Below are 8,897 nucleotides of genomic sequence, written 5' to 3' on the forward strand. Positions count from 1 at the left end.
AAACAACAGCACCCCATGTGAGGGGAACAAAAAGCTGACAAAAGTTAACATCAGCCAATGAAGGAGAATTTTGGGAAAAACAATAGCACCTCATGTGAGGGAGCAAAAAGCTAACAGACAAACCTAACCATCACCTCATGAGGTGATGGTAGTTCCCTCATGAGGTGATGGTAGTTCCCTTATGAGGTGATGATTAGTTTTGTATGTTAGCTTTTTGTTCCCTCACATCAGGTGCTATTGTTTTTCCGTCATGTGAGGTGATAGTTAGCTTAGGGTTAAGAAAATTCTCCCTCATTTCATCCCGAGCAGGATGGGATGATGTTGCTTTCTGTCTATTTTGCCTGCATCAGCAGATGAGGTGAAGAACTAACTAAGTTATGTCAGAGTGACGTGACAGGCACGTTGCCAGGCTTTAGAAGGTCTCGGGCCGATGGTCCCAGGTGAGAACAGTAGGTATTGTTTGTCCAAATAAACTGGCCCGTCAGCCAGATAAGCAATATTTCTATCACAGTAACTGCCGAACTCTCCCAGAACTGGCCATTCCCTGAGGGGGAGGCAGGAACAAGGAGCTTGGCTCTAATATACATCTGGAAAGATACATTAGACAGACCTCAGTTAGCATTCGTCATTCGTCATCATTCTGACATTGGAATTGGGAACCTGTATGCAGCTTTCAATATCAAGAGATGCCCTGACTTCCAGCCGTGGACTTGGTGAGGTCTGGCTGGTCCCCGACCTCTTCAGTGTTGTTTCCCCACGGTTTGGTGATCTTCTTTGGCATAACATTATTAATGTACATAGTTTAGTCTTAACTGCCGTTACTTTCTGTTATTAGCACATTGTTTTAAGTGCCTTTGTCTTTTGCTATTGTATATTGCTAAATAAATTAATTGAATATTACTAAATAAAGTAATTTGTTCCTCCCTAGCGTGTGCTCCTCTTTGCACCACAAGCAAAAAAAAAAAAAAAAAAGAAAGAAAGAAAGAAACAACAATCACCTGCTGAGTCTGAAAGTTATTTTAGATAGAGACAGTACAAGCCTTACAGGCCAACATTAAAGGTAATTCACAAAGAACTGCATTCTAGATTCCTGAGATCCATGTTCCCTGAGCAAAAACATCATTTTCATATCACCCATTATCTCTTCTTTTCTTATACCAGGACACTATCAACAGGAGGTAACTTGCGGATTATACATTTCTTAGGAGACATGGTTGATGTCATAAGCTATCAGTGAGATTAACTTTCTACATTATCCACAAAGTCATAAGTTATCAAATTCAGACTTGGTATCATCCTAGAGGCACCCTGGTATATCCCTAGCACCACCATTTTTAGTCATGAAGCTGATTTTTTCTTTTGACTCTCCTGTAGATGTCCAAAGTAGAGGCTATTTTTGTCTCATACCCTATGTACCTTAAGGCCAAAAGGTTGGGTCTAAAGAGTTTATGTGGCTGCTTTTTTACTGAGTATTACTTCCAAACTATTTCTTCTCTTTCCTCCTTCAAAAACATACGACGTTCGAAATTTTTATCATCTGGCAAAATCACTCTCTACCATCTACCTCCTGCCCACTCTGCCTCAGAAATCACAGACTATTGCTCCTTGCTCTAGGTTTTCCTCACCATCCCTCTTGTCTACATTCTGTGTGAACTCAACAAAATTGTAGATGACCCATGGAATTCCAACACTTGCCTCTTAGATCTTTGACCTCTTCACCTCCAGCAATTTATTCCTCTATTCCATCTCATCCATCCATTCCAGTTGTTTCGACTGAATCTTGTCATCAATAACTGTTTACACACCTTCTAAATCTCAATTTCAAGCATCCCAATTGTCAATCACTAGCCTTTTCCCTCTGCTCATTTTTTTGCGCTCTCACTGACTTAATTCAGATCTTTAATCCATTAACCCCAACACTTAAAAAAAATTTATTATCCTGCTTCTGCCGTCATGTAATCATTTCTAACTCATCTGACTTAGATTTTTTGCAAAGGGGTTCAACTCTCTTATCCCAACGTCTCTCTATCTTTCTTACTTGGAAGAACCTCAGCCTCAGTTGGACCTAACGCTGCTGGAAAAAATTTTCTCATTGCTTGCAACCAAGTAGCAAATATTACTGAAGAAAAATCATACACAACAGGGCTGACTGGTTTTAATTTAAGACCTCAGACCTCATAGGAGCCCTCAACACTGGCTGGAAAAGCTATTCATCCTCTGGATTATTCACACTTTCACTTCTCTCCATAAATCACTCACCTCCCTTTCCCCCACCATCCCCTATTTTCAGCTAGTGACTTTGCTTCATATATGGAAAACAGAAACCATCTGTGGGGAATGCCTCAACTTCATGGTGAAATCTGGACCCATTTTCTCTTGCATCTATCATTCTTGTTTCAGTGGAAGAAGTGTCCTATTGGAGTGAATTCCATCACTTGTATTCTGACTCTCATCCTCTCTTTCTCAAGGAGTTGATTCTTTCAGTCATCTTGAAATTTCTGAATTAAAAAAAAAAAAATTGGCCTTTTATTTTGTGTTACATTCATCCAATAAAAAATATTTTCTATACTATCTTTTATGTTGAAACAAGTATTAGGTTTAAAAAAAAATCTTTAAAATGTTACAGCATTGATAACTAAAACCTTGGGAAACAGTGGAAAGATATTTCTATTGAAGCCATAGTTGTAAAAAAAAATAAAAAGTGATGCAATAACTTTGTCAAAAAACTCTTCCAAAACTTTTTTTTCCTAAATCACTTGGATAATTGCCTCCATTTTCCTTTTTGAAGTTCTTCATGTTATTAGCATACAGCTGGCTTTTTTGTCTTTCATTATCAAAACATTACATGTAAAAATTACATTATTGTTGTTTTGCATAGGACTTGGTTTTGAATTTACGGGTGTCACCTCAAAACAGAGAAGAATGAAGTACAACATGGTCATAAAAATTATGTTCTTGAAATTTATTTAATATTATGAAAAAACGTTTACAATATAGCATTAAGTAAAAAACAAATAGAGAACCATATTAGGGTAAGATCTCAGTTCTATAAAGAACTAAAGTGTGTATGGATATGTTTATTTAAAAATATATACAAAGAAAAAAGACTAAATGAATATAGACCAAAATGTTTGTAGTAATTTCCTCTATGTAGTGGGGCACAGGTGATTTTTATTTCGTCCATATGTTTTTGTATATTTCCCAAGATTTCTACAATAAACACATATGATTTAATAACCATAACTTCTTTTTGAACTAGTGTGAAAAATGAGGGGATCACTTGGCTTATCGGCATTCAGAGTCTGTCACTTTTGCATTTCCAAAGGCTCCATTTTATCAGTTCATCCAGAGTATTTCAGTCTTAGGTAAACTGATTAAAAAATATTCTCAAAAGAGAAAGCTAGTTTATTAAATAGGTGAAATAAATGCTCAGAGCATTCTGTACTGGTGGATAAATCTACTTGGAAGAATAAATGATAGACTGGAAAATTTTTGGTGAAATAGAACAAAATCACAGAGCTATTGTCAGGATTTGGTAATTCAAACACGGATCTATTCCAGAGATTCTTTCTTCACATCATTCCTATATAATGATGATAGAAGTTTAAGTTAAAATAAAGTGTTGGATTTTAGGTCATTTCAAACTTATAGCAAGTCAGCAAATGGGCCATACTAAGAAACTACAGATGTCCCAGCTTTGTAAAAGAAGCTGGAACCTGTGAAGTGATAGTTTTAGAGCTATAACAGTATTAATAACGACATATATATGTACACACACACACACATACATACATACAAATTAGAAAACATTTTTATCTATTTTATCTTATTTGATTCTCTTAACAACCCTACGAGTTAAGTGGGATCTCCAGTCTTGACTTGTTTTGTATAGGTAGACCAGTGATTCTCAAACATTAGCTTGCATCAGAATCACCTGGAAGGCCTGGTTAAAACTCAGGTTGCTAGGCCCCACCCCCAGTTTTCTGAGTCTGTAGGTCTAGGGTAGGGCCTGAAATTTTGCATTTCTTACTTGTTCTCAAGTCTGGTCTGGAAACAACTGTGCTAGGCCATTTTTAACATTCTCTGTAAAGGCAGAGCTGACCATGTCACATTCTTGAATAATAGCTCAGCTTTGCGCTTGGAATAAAATATGAATTAGAATGGCACACAAGGTCCTGAGTATTCTGACTACAGTTTACCTCTATAGCTTTGTCTGTCTCCTCTCCAGCCAGACCGGAGAACTAGCAATTCTCCAAAGAAGCTGAAACAGAGAGGGTCCTTATGAGTTTGATTACACTTAGTTTTAAATCCTAGCTCTAGAAATCATATCCCTCTCTCTCTATCTACCCCTCAGAGGCCTAGGCTCCCCGCCACCCCATCCCACACACACTTAATCAGCAGCCCCTGAGGCAGCAGAAGACAGTAGCCCTGGTCTGACCAATGGTCATACCATCAGGACCTCTGGCAGGCTAAAGATAGCATCTTAACCTAAGTTACTTTCAGTTCCTGAGCCCTAAGGTGAAATGACCCTGTGGATACTTTCCCATGAGATTGGACAGAGGGACTCCAGAAAAGACAACAAAGCTGTCCTCAAGACCTGAAACAATGATTCATTACCCTTACCTCACCTCTGACCAACCAGCTCCCAGCACAACCCTGAACCCCTAACCCATGGTGTCTTGTGATTTTGCTCCATATAACCTGTAACATACACACCATTGGGGAACTAGCTCTTTGAGTGCTAACTCACCTGTGTCTGGGCTTGGCGTGATTTCCTTAAATAAACTTTTACTTTCTTTTCTGCAACCTCCTGTTCATGTCTCCTTTGGCTTTGATGCATGCAGGCAAAATGAACCCCTTGATTTCGGTAACAAAGTTGTATTAGTTTACTAGAGCTGCCATAACAAAACGATTAACAAGGTAATACAACTTGCCCTGTCTACCTCACAAGAGTATGATTTTGTACAAGTGAGATAACATACTTAGCCCAAGCTAAGGTCAAGTAAGTATTGTTGCAGATATATGCTGTATATGCAAAGGTTGTCAGGGGGAGAAAGACATTTCATGTTTCAGACTGAATTCTGTCACCCTAAAATTCATATGTTGAAGCCCTAACCCCCAACACCTCAAAATGTGAATGTATTTGGAGATGAGATCTTTTAAGAGGTGATTAGTTAAAATGAGGCTATTAGAGTGGGCCCTAGTCCAATCTGACTGGTGTCCTTAATAAGAGGAAGCTTGCACACACAGAGAGACACCAGGGATATGACAGTACAGAAGAAAGACCATGTGAGGACACAGTTAAAAGGTGGCCATCTATAAGCCAGAGACAGGTCTCAGAAGACTCCAACTGTGCTGTCACCTTGATCTTGGACTTCTAGCCTCCAGAACTGTGAAAAAATAAATTTCTGTTGTTTAAGCTGCCCAATCTGTGGTATTTTGCTATAGCAGGCCTATGGCAAACTAATATAAACCTGTACTTTTGTAGTTGAACAAATCACATCTCAGAGATGTTAAGTGGCAAGTGCTTGACTCCTAGAAGGCATTCAGATTTGTTCATTGGATGAATAAATGCCTTCAAATCACTTAGCAAACTTTTCATTATTTTTCAAAATCCTTTTTTCTGAGGCCTTCTTGAACTGCCCAAGGCAGAGTTAATGTCCCTATTTTAGTACCATCATACCATTCTGTTCATGCTGCTTTCATGGCACTGATCCCAACATGTATGGTATTTGGTTACTTAACATATCTGTCCCCTGCTGCTCAAAAAAAAAAACCCCATTTTTCTCAGTATATCCTTTTTCCTCAGTGCTTTAGCACAGTATCAGGCTCATCATAGTTGGTGGTCCATAAATATCTGTTACAATGGATGATCTAATCTCACTTCAAACAAATGGAAGGACAAATTACACAAAGTGAAAATACAGTATCCAGCTTGTCATGCAGGGACTCTGGTCCCGCTCCCCGCATAAGAACGCAGGATATGGTGAGGCCAAAAAGGAAGACCAACGGAGCCATACCTAGGGGAGTCATACCACTGTATTTTCGCTGGCGGCTGGGTTGGAGATACAAAGCAAACATCCGCCAGTACCCCAACAAGGGGTCTTCCTGCACCTCAGTCTCCCTGGCCGCTGGGCAAAACACACGAAGTAGGAGTGGCACAATCCACAATCTGCCATCCGCTTTTCTGCCTGCCAACCAACCAACCAACTAACATAGCCATGGCAGTTATATCAGTGGCCAACTGACTAACTGTTTACAGCTGACAGCCAACCAGTCACAGCCAATGGGCATCCACTACCCAAGCCAGCACCTTTCCACGTGAGGCCGAGAGCCTGGAAACTGCTCTCCGGGACTCTGTCCCCACACAGCTATACTGCTATATTAGATTAAATCCTAAGAAATTAATATTTGATAGTTTTAAAACACTGAGCAGAAAAACTCAGGGACTTTTATGGAACATATCCAATAAAACTCTAAAAACATTAATTTCTCATGCTCTTTCTAATTCATTTTTTGTACATCAAATATTTGACACATGCCTCTAAGGAACTATTTATTATTAAGAATTTTGAAGCTTTCAAAGGTGAAAGAGTAAAGTTTGCTCCCTGTTATTAAAGAGATTAATACACTAGTTGAAAGTGGTATCTAACTTTTCACCACTTGCATGAATTGATGAAAATATAAAAGGTGTATTAGTGTATCATGTAAGGCCAACAGCACGTTCTTTCAACAGTTTGTTTCCACCTTTATTATAAAACAGTAAGGAAGGGGATCTGGAGTCAGTCACCTGGGTTGGAACCTTGGGTGACTTTTGGCAGGTCACTATTCCTGTGTGCCACAGTTTCATAAGTAAAAGCAGAACATTAAGCACGTTGTAAGGTTGTTTACAGGCCCTGGCACAAGTATTAAAACATGTAAACTATTATAATATTCAAAGTTAAAAACTGTACTCTATTTCACTTGCTTTCAAGTAAACCGGTCTAAATCTGTTTTTAAAAAAACAGCTTGTACAATGCTGTACATTACCTGTGAAGGACCACTATGGACTAATATGCCCACTAATGCACAACAGCAATAGCTATAGTTAAATGCATTATACATTATGCATGTTAAATAAGAGAAAACTCACTTTCCAAGGCCAAATTGTACAAAAATACATCAGCTTTAAGGGTCTAGGATATATAGTGAGTCTCGTCGTTTTGCGGAGTAACGATTACTAGGATAACATCTGAACGACAAATATTTAATCCTAAAATTACAGGCCTTTTTTAAAAATGGCGGGAATACATCCACGTTTATAAGAAGCCGGTGTTTAGAAGGAAAAGAAAAACATTATGACCCCGACGTGATTCGAACACGCAGCCTTCTGATCTGGAGTCAGACGCGCTACCGTTGCGCCACGAGGTCCTGCTGGGCTGTGGCTCTCGCAGTTTCTTAGGACTCGAGTAATATGGCTATCTTCCGGGTAGCCACCACCTTTTTTTCCCTTTCTCTCCTGGCCCCTCCTCCAAGTATACGTCGATTAGAGATTGCTTCCTTTAGCGCCAAGATTTTCCTGACAGCTGACCCTCTGCCTTGTTTGGGATGGAACTAGTGGAGGTGGGACAATAGAGTTTCCGTTTAGTCGAGACCCCAGCGTCAAAGGAAAACAGTCCTTCCTCCACTTGAGCAAGAGATTTCCGTTTTTACCCTCCCCGTTAGGGGCGGAGACTCCGCCCTTTCTTTCCCTTCCCCCCAGGGGTTTGCCGCGCCGAGTTCATGACCTCCCTCGAGTTGGAATTTGTCCTGGCGCCTGTGCGCACGCCCAGACCTTTGCCAGCTAGCGGCTGGAAGCGATCCCAGAGGCCCGTCTGAACGTTTTCTTTCTCTCTCCCTTCCTTTTTTGCCAACAATATAAAGCATTTACTCTCTGTGTAAGCTTTTGTTTCACCGTGAGCACTAAGCTTAAAAGTTACTTTGTAAAGACATACAAAATATATTAGCATATTGTGTGCGTCAGCAATGTTGTTCAGTTGAATTACACGGAAATATAGGAAGCTGTTAGTAAAACACATTGTCCTCCCCGTCGGGGAATTGAACCCCGGTCTCCCGCGTGACAGGCGGGGATACTAACCACTATACTAACGAGGAGCCGTTATTAAGACCCCTCCCAAATTCTTGCTTAAGGTGAAACAAGATTTCACCTTTCGCTCTCATTTCTTTCGCCCGCCATTCGGAAATGTGAGAACTCGGACACTTAGGTCTCTTCCTCGCTCATTATCCTCTCACGGTACCTTGAGCTCTGCTTCCGTGAAAAGAGTTAGTAAATGGTTTAGAATAAAAGAAACAAAATGCACTGCCAGTTTTAGGGATGGTGTATTGTTGAAAATAGTTTCCGGGCTGGGTGATTTAGGTTTCTGGCGGGAGGTTTCTATTTGTTTTAATAGTGACCAAGAGTATGTGAGTTGAAGCAGAGCTTTACTTGCACAAATTTATATTTTCATTTTGAAGTCGAAGTTCAAGGATATCAAATGGTTGCCGGATGATCGGAACAGTCAAGGTTGTCCCACAGTCCAGCTATCGTGACACAAAAAGGTTCATGCATTTGACCAGCTGAGGCCAAATGAAATTTTATTAACTGATTTGTCCTGTGTTTTGATCTCTTTCCTGAGGTGTCTACAGTTACTTGAATATGACAAATAAACACATAAATTGTTAAATAATACATTTAAGTAATTCAAAACAAGGATGTGCCATTTAACCCTAGTATGATTAAACATAGGATTAGGAAAGTGCACTAATAGAATAATTTCTATCAACCTGAGCCTTTTCAGAAACAGGATCAAGCCTGTTCCCAGGGGTACCAGGAAGGCCTCACATAAACTTTTGATAAGTTTTTCTATAATGAAAACTTT

At 39.7% G+C, this 8,897-nt stretch overlaps 2 non-coding genes across 2 annotated transcripts; both read right to left on the reverse strand.

Annotated features, from left to right (window-relative positions):
- Positions 1-7,338: 7,338 nt before the first annotated feature.
- On the reverse strand, positions 7,339-7,410 carry TRNAW-CCA (transfer RNA tryptophan (anticodon CCA)). Its single transcript has one exon. It is a non-coding gene; the product is annotated as a tRNA-Trp (tRNA).
- Positions 7,411-8,061: 651 nt separating this feature from the next.
- Positions 8,062-8,133, reverse strand: TRNAD-GUC (transfer RNA aspartic acid (anticodon GUC)). Its single transcript has one exon. It is a non-coding gene; the product is annotated as a tRNA-Asp (tRNA).
- Positions 8,134-8,897: the final 764 nt, after the last annotated feature.

Source organism: Rhinolophus ferrumequinum, chromosome 10 (genome assembly GCF_004115265.2).
Source record: "Rhinolophus ferrumequinum isolate MPI-CBG mRhiFer1 chromosome 10, mRhiFer1_v1.p, whole genome shotgun sequence".
Lineage (NCBI taxonomy): Eukaryota > Metazoa > Chordata > Mammalia > Chiroptera > Rhinolophidae > Rhinolophus > Rhinolophus ferrumequinum.